The following is a 14,403-nucleotide window of genomic DNA, read 5'->3' on the forward strand; positions in this document are numbered from 1 at the left end:
TTTTCATCACCCTCCTTAATAGAAATTTCATACCCATGAAGCAGTGACTCCCCATTACCCTCTTCTCCAGCCCCTGACAGCCACTATCTACTTAGCATGTCAGTGATCTTGCCTAATAATAAATGGAATCATATAATATGTGGCCTTTTGTGTCTGGCCTCTTTCACTTAGCATAATGATTCCGAGGTCTGACCATGTTCTAGTGTATTGCAGTATTTCATTGTTTATAGCTTTCTAGGGTTGAGTAATGTTCATTTACCCATTTGTCAGGTGGATAGATATTTGAATTGTTTCTACCTTTTTGCTACACTGAATGCTGCTGCTCATGAATATCTGTGTACAGGTTTGAACATCTGTTTTCATTCTTCTGGGTACTTACCTAGGAGAGGAATGACTAAATTATATAGAAACTCTTGAGTTTATTTTTCTTTTGTTTTTGCAACAGAGTCAGGCTGGACTTTAACTCATGGCTTCCCTGAGTGCTGAGATTATAGGTGCGCACCATCCTGCACAGCCCTTGGGTTTATTTATTTATTTATTTATTTATTTATTTATTTATTTTTGGGTAACTGCTGGGCTACATCCCTGGGCCAGTAATTTTGTATTTAAATTACTGAGGAATCACTAAACAGTGCTTCACCATTTAAACTGCCACCAGCAATGTACAGGGGCTCCAGTTTCTCCATCTGCAACAGGACTTGTTATTTATGTGTAGTAGGCTAACATACTACTGCTGGGCTACATCCCTGGGCCAGTAATTTTGTATTTAAATTACTGAGGAATCACTAAACAGTGCTTCACCATTTAAACTGCCACCAGCAATGTACAGGGGCTCCAGTTTCTCCATCTGCAACAGGACTTGTTATTTATGTGTAGTAGGCTAACATACTACTGCTGGGCTACATCCCTGGGCCAGTAATTTTGTATTTAAATTACTGAGGAATCACTAAACAGTGCTTCACCATTTAAACTGCCACCAGCAATGTACAGGGGCTCCAGTGTCTCCATCTGCAACAGGACTTGTTATTTTCTTTACAAAAAACACTAGCTGAGGGGGGCAGGTGCATGCATGATCCCAGCACTCAGGAAGCTGAGGCAGATTGCTGTGAGTTCCAGGCCAGCCTGCACCACTGTCTAAAAAAAAAAAGACATAGAACTGATTTTTTTAGTGTGGCAATCCTTCACTGTGTAACATTGCTGAATAATTTTTTTTAGCTCTAATTGTCATTAATGTTTGATCCTTGTAGTCCACTGACCTCCTCCCAGCAGCATTTATTTCTTTAAGATACCAAGGGCAGGGCCATGATTTAGCTCAGTGATTCTGCTGCCTGCCTCAGAAGCGCAAGGTCTGGAGTTCATCCCCAGTACCAAAAAAATAAATAAAGTCCTGGGGCTTCTTATGGTGAGCTTAGCATGGGTCTAGCCCTGTGACTCCCAACTTTGCCCATGCAGTATGCAGGTACAAATTTCAGCAAGATCCCCCTGCAAAGACCCCTGCCCACCCCTCCTAACTCACTATTTCCCCAGTCTCATTAAATCATCCAAGTCCAGCCCCAACTCCCACCTTCACTGAGTGGGTGGCACCCAGCCCTGGTCTCCATGGCAGAGATAACTCCGCAGGAAATTAAACACTGAGAACCTTTCCCTGCCTTCCCAGCTGGAGTAGACATGGCCAAGTCCCCACCCTGCAACCTGCTGTCCTCCCCACTCCCACCTCCTCCCCTGCGGTTTGCTACAGTCTAGGTCACCGGGGCCCCAGAGCACCCTGTCTTTTGCTTTCCCAGCTCCAAAAAGCCCAGTCTCTGGCCTCTTAAAGCTGCTGCTGCTGCCCTGTGGAGGTCAGATCCTTTGCCTACAGCAAGTCTGGCAGGAAGACAGGCAAATTCTACATGCAAACTAGGATTATTTTAGCAAGTGGGGACTCCGCCTGGAATCTAGTTTCCATGCTCACCAAAGACAGCCCTCGTGGCGAAATTTGGAGAAGCTCCGGCCCAGGGAGGTGGTGGGCAGAGACTAGGGTGGGAATGCAGGCTGAGGACCAGGAAGGAAGGGCCGGCGACTGCCCCACCCGGTTGCCTAGGTGATGGAGAGGCGGGAGGAGGGAGAAGCACTGGTTGAGTTTATCCAGTATCTCAGATCTGTTTGGTGGCTCCTGCTATCACCTCCTCTCCGATCCCTGGGGCTCAGCCTCCTGGAAGGACAGGGACCGGGGCTGCAAGCCCTGCGGAGTTTCCCTCATGTTTAACACTCGTACCCCAGGGCTCTGTGGTGCAAGGAGAAATAGAATGTCAGCCCTGGAAAAGAGCTTGCCGAAACTTTGAAGTCTAGTAGTTTTCAAGCCGGTTGGTAGCAACAGATCCTTGTCTGGAAGGAATTCTGACCCAGAACCTCAATCGTGGGTGCTGCTTACCCACCCCACTTTCCCAGAATTCGACAAAACTCCATTCTGGCCCCAAACCCTGCTTGTTAATTAATGTGGGACAACCGAGGTCCCCAGATCACCACAGACAGCTCGAAGACCTCCAGCGGAGAAGTTCCTGATGGGAAAGGACCTCCTGTGACCAAGGCTGGACTAGCAGAAAGGCAGCAGTGCCCTTGAGGTTGGGGGAGGGCAGGCACGTGTCCTAGGAACCTTCAAAGCCCAGATTCCCCGGGGACATCACACCCCTAAAGTTACAGAGGAAACGGGTGGGGGGTCAGCCTGTTCTGGAGCTATATTCTGTGCGGAAGATGAATCTGAGCATTTGGCTTTTTGGCAGGCTCAAGCAGTAAATCTTCGATGAAATTCGGAGGTGCCAGATGGTGCAGGGGGTGGGGGCACCGGCCTGGGAGCCTCTTCCCGCTGTGCAAGTGACAGGCCCTGACCTTGGGAGATTTATTTAAAGAGCCAAAGGGGATCATGCCCTAATTTGTAAGAGGTCCAGAGAGTAATAGGATTAAATGGTGCTTGGGAGTGTTTTTTATTGTTTCTAAATGTCAGGGCTTCCTTAGGGGAAAGGGGAGGAAGCAGCACTGGTCTTTACAGACCAAGCTTGACAGTGGGTTTTTTAAATATCCTCATTTCCCTTTCCCATTTTTCATGGCTAATTATAAAGTGACACAGGGCCATTTTAGAAAGTGTGAGAAGTCCAGAAAAATGAGAGAGATAGAAGTAGGAAAAACCACCCAGAAACCCATTACCCAGAAAATCCACCAGTTTTTTCTATTTATTTGTCCTTATACAAAGTGCAATGTATTGTAATTTTGATAAAGAATCATTTTACTTAATGATTAACATCCAACTTCAAATATTGTTTAAATGGTAAAGATGTGTTTGAGATCCACTCTAACTCTGGATTCTTCCCATCAACACAGAGAACATTGATGAGTTTGATTTATTTCTTTTCAGACTATTTACTTTTTTCATTTATTTGCATTCATTTTTTTGTTTATTTAAATCCATTTTATTTATATATACCAATAGGAAATATACAATAAATAATGTAAATAAACATGTATAGATTTTATTTATTTATATATTATTTAAGACAGGGTCTCACTATGTAGCCCAGGCTGGCCTCAGACTCACAGAAATCCTTCTGCCTCAGCCTCCTGAGTGCTGGGATTGCAGGCCTGCACCACTAAGCCCATTTTAGATTTTAGTATGTTGTATGTGTTTTACGTAATGACTTAATGTGTTTGACATTTTTTTCTGGTACTGGGGAGTAAACTCAGGACAGGTGGGCGCAGCACTACTGAGCTACATCCTTGGCCCAATTTGTTTTGTTTTGTTTTTAACCCATCTATTTTAACATTAGTTATTTCATCTTCTTCTTTTTTAGGGTACCGCTGATCAAACTCAGAACCTTGCACTTGCAAGGCAGGCACAGATAGCACCACTGAGCTAAATCCCCAGCCCTAGTTATTTCATCTTCTGAATAAACTACATTCTATCTATCTAGTTTGTTTTTGATGAACATATATATTGACCATATATATTTTTGCTGCTGTGATAAAGTTTAGTGAGTAATCTGTGCATGTGCTGTGATCAGGAGCCCAAGTTTCTCTGGTCAGAGACACATGGATGGGTGTGCATTATTCACCTTTTGTCCACGTTGCTAAATGCTCATCCAATATGAGTGCTTACATGTATGCTCCTCTTGCCTCTTCATTTGATTATAAAACTCAACTTTAGACTGAGGATGTAGCCCAGCATGCACAAGATCCTGGATTCAGGCATGATGGTTCAGGCCTATAATCCCAGCACTCTGGGAGGCCAAGACAAGAAGATCCCAACCTAAGCACAATTTAATGACTTAGAGGAAGCCAGACTCAAAATAGAAAATAAAGGGCAGGAGATGTAACTAAGTGAGAAAGCCCTATTTTCAGTCCCCAATACCATTAAAAAAGAAGAGAGACACTGGGTTCCATCCACAGCACACACACACACACACACACACACACACACACACGCACTCAGGTACACCTGCCAAAAAGCAAAAAGTCTTGATTTAAAAATTTATAATTTTTACTATGATTTTCCTATTAGCATGATTAAACATATTTCCATGATTATTGGCTATTTTAAAAATTGAGTGATTTTGTATCTAGGCTGTTACCCTTTTTCTCTGTGTATTGTAAATATTTTTCCATTCTGTTGATTACATTTTATTTTATTTTATTTTTCCAGTACCAGGGATCGAATTCAGGAACTTTAGCTTGAAAGCAGGCATGGAGCCACTGAGCTAAATCCCCAGCCCAGTTTTATTTTTTATTACTGGGAATTGAACTCAAGGCCTTGCATATGCCAGGCAGGTGCTGCACTACTGAGCTACATTCCTGGTCCTGCTGATTATCTTTTAAGTTTGCATGTGATGTCTTCTAACATGAAGAATTTTAAATATTTCATATAGTAAAATGTTTAGTTTTGCTTTTTTTAACTCAAGATTTGATCTAGATTTTTTCTCCAACAATTTTAAGTATTTCTCATTAAAACCTTGAATATGTCTAGATCTTATTTTTGTATATATGTATGATACCGATCTAGATGAGACAAATATCTGCATATCTAATTTTGCTGTTTTGCATATGACTGGTCAATTGTTGCATATCAATTATTGAATTGCCCTTTTAAAAAAAAAAGCAGTATTTAATAACAATTCTATTGTATACCAAATCCTGTCTCTTACTTTTTATCTACTTCTCTGTTTCTCTGTTTTTATGCTAGTACTATACTTTTGTTTGTATAATTCAGGCTGGCCTTGAACTCCTGGCAATCCTCCTGCCTCAGCCTCCCAAATGCTGAAATTACAGGGCAGTGCCAACACACCCAGCTCCATGTAGTTTTAATTATTAAGGTTTTATAATATATTGACATTTGATGCACAAGTTGCCTGTTTCTTTCTGTGTCATTGTCCTGTACCTTATACATTTACGTTTCCGTGTGACTCCATTATGAACTTGTGAAAAGTCTTTTGAGTAATTTGATTGTGATTGCATTGAATTTGTACCTAGATTTGAAGAAGTTCTCAAGATATGTTTTTTTCTATCCAAGAATTTGGCATAGCTGTTTATTGGGCCTTTTGTTTTGTTTTGTTTTTGTACTGGGGTTCGAAGTCTGGACCTTGTGCTTGTGAGGCAGGCAGCAGCACAACCACGCTAAATCCCAGCTTTTTGGAACCAGGGTTTGAACTCGGATCCTTGTGCTTGCAACGCAGGCAATGGAACCACTGAGCCAAACTTGGCCCTTTATTGGACCTTTTATAATGTGTTAGAGTCAAGTTTTAAAATCACCTCCATAAAGCCAGGTGTGGTGATGCACACCTGTAATTCCAGTGCACGGGAGCCTGAAGCAGAAGGATCACTGCAGGTTCAAGGCCAGCTTGGGCTACACAGTGAGTTCAAGGCAGCCTAAAATATACATCAAGGCCCAGTCTCAAAAAACAAACAAAAAATCACCTAGGCTTATTCCTAGACTTTATTGCTTTTGTTATTATATTTTTACTATTATATTTTCTGATTATTCATTTTTGTATGTTGGTCCTATGAATTCAAACAATTTTTCTGTTGTTGTTCGTGAGATCTTTTAGGTACTCTAGGTGACATAATCAAAGATTATCTATATATAATGAAGCTTTCTCTTCCCTTCTCATCTTCTCCTCTCTCACATTTTAGGAGGAGTCTTAATTGCATGAGGTTGAATATGTTGAAGACGGGGGATAATGGACTTTCCAGTCATGCTCTTGGCGTTATTGAGAATGCATCAAATGATGCACCAGCTGAGCCCACAGCAGCCCCAACTCACTCAAAGTATAATATGAATGCTGAGCATCAAGGTGTCCTAGAAGCCAGGAATCCAGAGTCGTTCCATCTTGTGATGGCGCCGCTTACAATCATGACCTCCGGATTCACTGCACAGGAGGAAAGAAGGTAGGGAGGGACAGCAGGACAGCAGCTCTCCGACCATCTTGGCTTGGGAACTGGCTATGTGGGCCCTCATGTACATAAATGCCTAGAAAATATACTTCCTGGCAGGCTACCCAGCTCCTAGAATCTGCTCATGATGCGGTTAAATAATCTTTTATAACGTTAAAATCTCTTCTGCATGAGTAGTTTGTAATTTTGACTATCTTGCTAATCCACACTTTAATTTGCCCTATCTATCCATTGTTTCATCTGATCGAATTTGGCAAAATTTGTCTCTTTTTCTTTTCAGGTAATCACTTTTCTCTTTTTCATGTCTTTTTATGAATGCATATTGGTTGTGCAAATGAATGAGTTTTGCTTTGGCAGATTCACACACACACGTAATATGCTGTAATCATCTGTGCTGCCCACTTCACCCCTCTCACCCCTCCGTATTGCATTGTTTTCTACTTCAGTGTTTCTATTTTCCTTAGTTGTACTTTCTTTTTTTGGTACTGGGGATTGAACTCAGGACCTTGAGCTTCCGAGGCCAATGAAGTACTCATTGTACTTTCTTTATATTTTTCATTTTCCACAACTGTGTTTTTGTACTGGGGTTTTAACCCAAGGCCTTCACCAAGAGCTGCAATCCACCTTTCTTTTTTTTTTTTTTTTTTTTTTTTAAATTCAAGGTAGGGTTTGACTAAGTTACTAAATTGCCCAGGCTGGCTCAAACTTGCTATCCTCCTGCTTCAGCTGCCTAAAGGGCTGGAATTACAGGTGTGCGTCACAACATCCACCTCCATTTTTTCATTCAAAACAATACTGGGTTAAAACTGATATTTCCGGGTCAGGGATTTAGCTCAGCGGTTCGGTGGCCTGCCTTGCAAGTGCGAGGACTCAAGTTCAATCCCTCGTACCAAAAAAAACCCCCAAAAAACAGCTATTTCCAAAGCTGGGCATGGTGACACATGCCTGTAATCCCAACATTGGGGAGGCCGAGGCAGGAATATCACCTGGGAGTTCGAGGCCAGCCTGGGCTACATAGTGAGATCCTATCTAAAAGAAAAAAAAATATTTCTAAAATTCAGTGTCAAACCCAGAACATGTAAATGTGATCTTATTTGGAAAGGGGATCTTTATAGATATAATCAAGTTAAAATGAGGTCACATTGGATTAGCATAGACCCTAAATCTAATATGACTGCTGTCCTTATGAAAAAAAGAAATTAGATTTGGAGACAGATTCACAGGCTGTAACTGAGGCAAAAATTAGAGTGTTGCCTGCAGCCAAGGAACATCCAGGTCTGCTGGCAACCGCCAGACACTAGCAAGAGACAAAGAAAGATCCTCTCTCAGCTACAGCCTCCAAAATGGCATGGTCTTGCTGACACACTGATTTTAGCCTCAGTCACCACCACCTCCTCCTCCTTTTTGTTTTGGTTTTTGTGATTGTAGCTATGTAGCTCAAGGCTGGCCTCAAACTCACAGCAGATCTGCATGCCTCCTCAGCCTCCCACGTGCTGGGATCACAGGTGTGCACTACTACACCCAGCTTGATTTCAGTCTAACCTCTAAAACCGTAAGACAATAAATTTCTGTTGTGCTAAACCACACACTATAGTAATCGGCAACCCTGTGAAACCAAACAAAAGCTAATGTATTCACCATTGCTCTTTCTTGTTTTATGCCAAGTACATGTAAATCATGTTATTTTCCAGAAAATTACTGTGACTACACCATAAGGTAATACTTCATTAAATTAAATTCTATTTATTTATTTTTAATTAATTAATTTATTGTACCAGGGATCGAATGCAGGACCTTGTGCTTGCAAGAGAGGTGCAGTACCACTAAGCTAAATCCCCGGTCCTAAATCTATTTTTTTAAAAGACAGGGTCTCTCTACATTGCCCAGGCTAGTCTCCAACTCCTGGACTCAAGCAATCCTGCCACCTCAGCCTCCTGAGTAGCTGGGACTATAGCAGTGTACAACCACACCCAGCTCAATTCTAATTTAGCATTTTTCTTCGATCCATTCATTATTTACACTTTTTTTTTTTTTTTTTTTTGGTGGTACTGGGGATTGGGTCAAGGGCCTTTGCACTGAGCTGCTATCTCTGATCCTTTTTGACAGTTTTTTATTTTGAGGCAGGGTCTCACTAAATTGCACAAGTTGGGCTCAAACTTGTCATTTTCCTGCCTCAGCCTCCCCCAGAGTGCCTGGCTGTTTTGTGTTTGTTTGTTTGTCTGAGATAAGATCTTGCTCTGTAGTTGGGGGCTTGCTTGGAACTCACTTTGTAGCCCAGACTGGGCTCAAACTCACAGTGATCCTCCTGCCTCATCCTCCCTAATGATGGTATTATAGGCATGCACCATTATGTCCAACTAGACTTGTGTTTTAAAACTCCCAGAAAGGAAAAAAACGAAACAAGACAAAAAACCTCCAGATAGGCTTGGCAGGGCAGTACACACTTGTGATCCTAGCACTCAGGAAGCTGAGGCAGGAGGATCGCTGTTAGGTCAAGGCCAGTCAGGATAACATAGTGAGTTCAAGGACAGCCTCAACTACATAGCAAGAACCTGTCTCAAAAAAACACAAAAAACAAAACAAAAAACCCTTCCAGATATATAAGTTTCTAGTCTCCTATATATTGTTGTTAGCATCAGATTTTATTTTTGTATTATTAAAAAGTGTTTGGGCCAGGGATTTAGCTCAGTGGTGCTGCTGCCTGCCTCTCAAGTGCAAAGTCCTAAGTTTGATCCCTGGTACCAAAAAAAAAAAAGTGTTTGACGCATCACTGTTCAAAATTCTTTGGAAATTTACTGTGCATCTTAATACTTAGGCTTTGTATGTGTTATATTTGTGTTTGAAGAAAATGTACATCCTCTCTTAGGTTTGAAGTTTGACATGCAACTATTAGGTTCCCAGGTTACTCATGAGTATGCTAAAGACTAGTCACCTCATGAACTGACCTGCTTCCCTTCTCCCAGGCACAAAACAAGGCCACATTTCCTGGACTTCCTTGCAGTTAGATGTGGCCCCTTCGCTGAGTTTTGGCCAGTGGAATGTGAGCAGAGGTTATATCACTTCCAGGTCTTACTCCCTTGCGAGTCTCCATTCTCTCTCCCCGAAAGCTGCAGCGCAATACCCAGGGTGACTTTGGGAAGCACACGTTAAAGCCCGCAGGGTATCTAGTGGCTGGAATCCCTCAGTACTTGGGAGTAGGAGAGACCCTTCCTCAGTGCCCATTGCCAAAGACTGAATTTCACATGAAAGAAAAATTAGCTTCTGTTGTTGAAGTGAAGACTACTGATATTGGAAGGCTTATCTTTCACAGCCAGTAACGTCCCCGAAACCAATACAGTTCTGCTCTTCAGATGCGCTGTATATATTCACCTTTCTTTCTGCCTCTTGCTGGAGAGCAAATCAGGGCCTCTCTTGCTAGGCAAGGGCTCAGCCACCTCTTTCATCTTCTCACTTTGTCAGCATCTCAGATCCATGCCTTAGAGTGCATATATATGATTATGAAGCTCTCTTAGTCATCTTATAAAATCTCGCTATACATTTCAAAGCTCCATGTGCACTCCATGTCACAGGTGTTTTAATTGTTTGGAAAATTGTCCTTTTTGTTAGTATGAAAAATATTTTTGCTAATATTTGCAGTTTAAACATTTTTTCACTGTTTTTCTATAATTTGTAAAGTAGATATTCTATGCAAACAATTCAAAAGGAAAAAAACTTCATCTTTTAATGGATGAGTTTAACTATTCACATTTTTATAATTATGGATATTGCAATTATTCCTTAGTGTTTTCCATTTTTGCGTTATCATTTCTTTTGTTTTGTTTTTCACTCCTTTCTAGGATTTTTCTGGAGTCCTTAAGTTTTATTTATTCAGCCAGACATGGTGGCACACACTTGTAATCCCAACACTCATGAGACCGAGGCAGGAAGATATCCATGAGTTTGAGGCCAGTGTGGACTGCATAGTGAGTTTAAGGCCAGCCTGGGGCCAGGTGTGGTGGCACACATCTATCATCCCAGCACTCAGGAGGCTAGGGTGGGAGGGTCCCTGTGAGTTCAAGGCTAGTTTGACCTACATAGTGAGACCCGGTCTCTCCCTCTCTCTCTCTTTCTCTCTCTCTCTCTCTCTCTCTCTCTCTCACACACACACACAACAAAAACCCACTGGCCTGGACTACACAGTGAGATCCTGTCTCAAAAATAAATACATAAATAAATAGAACCTTAAAAAAAAAGAACCAACAAAAGCTCCCACTGTACCACCCTTAGCAATATAAAAGAGATCTACAATAATAATGTAGACACAAAGACAAAGCAAATATTGACACAGTAAATGCAGCAACTATACCACTATTATCAATAGAAAATAATTCAACAGCCAGGGATGTGGCTCAGAGGCACTGCACTTGCCTGGCAAGTGCAAGGTCCTGAATTTGATCTCCGGTACCAAAAAAAAAAAAAAAAAAAATTAAAAAAAAATAAAGTCAACTAAATATCTCAAAATTAATAAAGCTTAATAATAGTAGTAATAAAATGGAGGGGATTGTGAAGAGATGAAAGAAGTAAATTTGAAAAATAAAGATAAGGGAGATGAGAAAAAAGAAAAGTAAAGATAAAGGATCCAATTAAAGTATAAAAGAAAATTAATAAAATGGGCATGTGGTACATGCATATAACCCAGCACTTGGGAAGCAGAAGCAGGAGGATTATGCAAGTTCAAGGCCAGCCTGGACAACATAGTGAGACCTTGTCTGAAAACAAAGCAAAAATCAAAAAAAATTTCCCAATTTTTTAAAACCCATCTTTCGATTTATTGAAGGACAAAGAGGGTGGGAGAAGGGGTCAATAAAATGCTTTCACTTCATTTATAAAGAGTGAGCTGTAGGGGCCGGAGATTTAGCTCAGTGGTTCTGACACCTACCTTGAAAGCGGAAGGTCCCAAGTTCGATCCCCGGTACCAAACCAAACAAAATAAAAAATAATATTTAGGGCCGGGGATTTAGCTCAGTAGTTCCGGTGCCTGCTTTGCAAGTGCAAGGACCCGAGTTTGATCCCCAGTACGGGGGTGGCCCGCAGTACAAGCAGCAGCAAAGCCAAGCCAAGGAAAGAGGGAAATTGAGGGGCCAAGGGACCCCAACCATCACCGAGGGGAGCCACAAGCTTTTTTCCCTGGCCCACAATGCATCTACCCTAGGGGACCCATCTGGGCAGAGGAGGGAGTTATGCACACAGTTGGGGGGCAGCACTGGTTGGGCGGGGGAGGGAATAATTTATCCTCAGCTGCGGCAAGGGAGTAGGGGGCAGTAGCCTGGTGGCAGTGGTGGCCTAGGGGTCCCGTTCTTTCTTGACCTTAATGTCTCCAGCAAGGATGGTGCAATCTCACCCTGCATAAATGCCCAAGGGACAGTGGAGCCCGCCAGCGGGCACTTGTCACCACTGTGGCAGTACACCTCCCGGCTGGGCCCTGCGCCTTCATGAACTCCAGTGAGCAGGGAAAGCAGAACTTGTGTCCCGGCACCGAGGGGCACTGGACAAAGTGGGTGACTTCCAGCCGCTCTGGACACAGGGTGCAACACGGGAGCTGCAGGGGTTACCCCCGCGCCACTGCCACTCCCGCTGACAGCTTCGCCCCCGCGGTGGGGCTGACTTCTGCCTCGCCATGGCGCACCACTAGGCTATGCTGCGTGGGCAGCTGGGCTGTGGAAGAGGCTGCGGGGTCGGCGCACTCAGCCCGCACGGGGCCTCCACCCCCACCAGGATCCTCGGGTGAGTGGCCCAGGGCCTCGGCCACCTTCAGGGCAGCAATGGGGGCGGGCACACCGGGCGCTACCCCGTGTGGTTGCTGCTGCTCCTCGGTGGTCATCCTCCCAGCCGCCTCACCTCGAGCTCCGGGGATGCCTGGCGACGGCTGGCGTGGGTACCAGGTTCCGGCAGGGGCCGACTCTGGGTACTGCAGGGGCACGGCCTCCGCAGGAGCAGGCTCTCGGAAGCTGCGGACCCTGTCGGTGAGCAGCTCGCCCAACTGGCGCCATTCTCTCTCCGAGCCGTGGCGGCGTTCGTACTCCAGGTACTTGAAGCCAGGGGAGGCCAGGGTCTTGCCGGGCTCCCGCAGGGCATCGTAGAACGTCTGACGAGCGCCGCGAGGACCGCCGCATAGACACTGCCCGAACCACAAGGTATTCAGTGAAGAGCTTCAGCTCGAACTCAGCCTGGAGGGCGGGCTGCAGCACCGAAAGCGAACACGCGCCCCACCAGCTGGTGATCCTCCTTGAAGCGCATGCTGCTGGAGCTGCTCCCGCACAGCTTTGGGACGCCATGCCACTCCTCTGCCCGGCCCCCCGCACGGCCTCGTTCAGTTCCGTTCCTCTGCTGCTGCTTCTCAAAATCAGAGCCGAAAAGTGGACCCACAGGACTCAAGCTAAGTGCCAGCATTAGGCCTCGGCCTCCCGGGCCACCGCAGCTTCCCACAGTCCGGGGGCCGTCAGGCTGGGCATGGAGCCAACCAAAGCCCTGCGCGCCCTTCTGCCATGACTTCCTCAGGGCCCAGCCTGTTGGCCAAGTGGAACCGTAGGGTGTATTCAAGGGCAGGGGCAGGAGGCAGACGATGTGTCCCCATCCTAGCTGTCTGGGCCGGAGACAGTGCCACCAGTTCCCGAACACTGGGTCTGGGCCTAGGGGGGTGGTAACGGGGCCCCCGTGAGGCCGCCAGCCACCAGTGGGTCCTTGGCTGTCGGGTGCTTGAGGGCAGGGGCCCCGGCCCAGCGGCCCTCTGGGAACACGTGGCTGCGCTTGAGCTGGCGGTCTGAGCCCTCAAAATCCACGCAGCCACGACGCATGGCCTCGCTGGAGTCCCAGATATTTATGTTTCATGAATGGAATATTCTTATCTCTGGGAGGACATGTATTGATTTGGAGGGCTAGTTCTTGTTGCCCCGCGAACTCTTTCCTCGGATGTGCATTTGTAGGTGTTGGACCTATAGTCTGTTCTTCATTGTGTCTCACTTCTGGCGGTGCTGGGCCGTGGCAGCATTTTTGCAGTTGCCCTGTCTTCTTGGGCCGACAGCTGCCTGTAGCTGAGCCGCTTGCTGCTTGGGAAGAGGAAGGCAACACAGCTGTTAAGCTTCACCCCTACGGTTTTGATGGGCAGGACCTGCTGCTGAGCTGGACGCCCTGCAGCGAATCTTCCAGGCCTGGGTGTTTCTCGTCCTTCCCGCATTTTGACACCCACTAGGTGCATGGCCTTTTCTCATCACTCCAAGCTCTTACTGCAAAGCTCTTGAAGCACGGGGTTGATAAGGCAGGCTGCTCCTGCTCGTTCCGCAGCTCACTACGCCGCTAGTCTCTCTCTCCCTGGTACTCTGTTGCCTCCATCTCTCCTCCATGGAACATCTTGGCTTCCTGCCTTTCTTATGAGGGGTTTCCTTCAGCTTCTGCGGTGCTATTTCCTTCTAATCACTCCTGTCTGCTTTCAGCCTGTCAAACGTTTCTCACACTGGGGTCATAGACAAATCCCCCTCTAGTTTGTGAACATATATCTTGTCCCCCATCTTTTCCAAGGCTGGGAGTGAGCTTTGCTCGCCATGAATTTTTGTATTTTTCCCTTGGTATTGCATTAAAACATAGCTTAGGTAGGGCTGGGGTTATAACTCATTGGTAAAGTGCTTGCTTAGAATGCACAAAAGTCCTGGGTTTGTCCCCAACTCTGTGGTTTCTTTTTCCTTTAGATCTGTTGATATAAATATGTCTCTGCTTCCCTAGCTGATACTAAAGTCCCTGACACTTGTATAACAAAGAGGATACCTATTGCCCGGATCTTGGTTTCTGAATACTATTATTCACTAAAAAGTGACAAAACTTCCTTCAAGAAATGACTTTAGGAAAATGATTTTAGGAAAGAGGCATGGACAGTATAAGATTATCCTGGTACACCTCATTGTGTCTGACAGTATAAAACCATCCCCCCAAAATAACAGTTATATAAAATGACACAGG

The 14,403-nt window shown here is 44.8% G+C and overlaps 1 pseudogene; it reads right to left on the bottom strand.

The window, feature by feature from the left end:
• Positions 1-11,425: 11,425 nt before the first annotated feature.
• Positions 11,426-13,627, bottom strand: LOC104875637 (annotated as a pseudogene).
• Between the last annotated feature and the right edge of the window lie 776 nt (positions 13,628-14,403).

This window comes from Fukomys damarensis, unplaced genomic scaffold (genome assembly GCF_012274545.1).
Source record: "Fukomys damarensis isolate Sample0158 unplaced genomic scaffold, DMR_v1.0_HiC HiC_scaffold_25, whole genome shotgun sequence".
Lineage (NCBI taxonomy): Eukaryota > Metazoa > Chordata > Mammalia > Rodentia > Bathyergidae > Fukomys > Fukomys damarensis.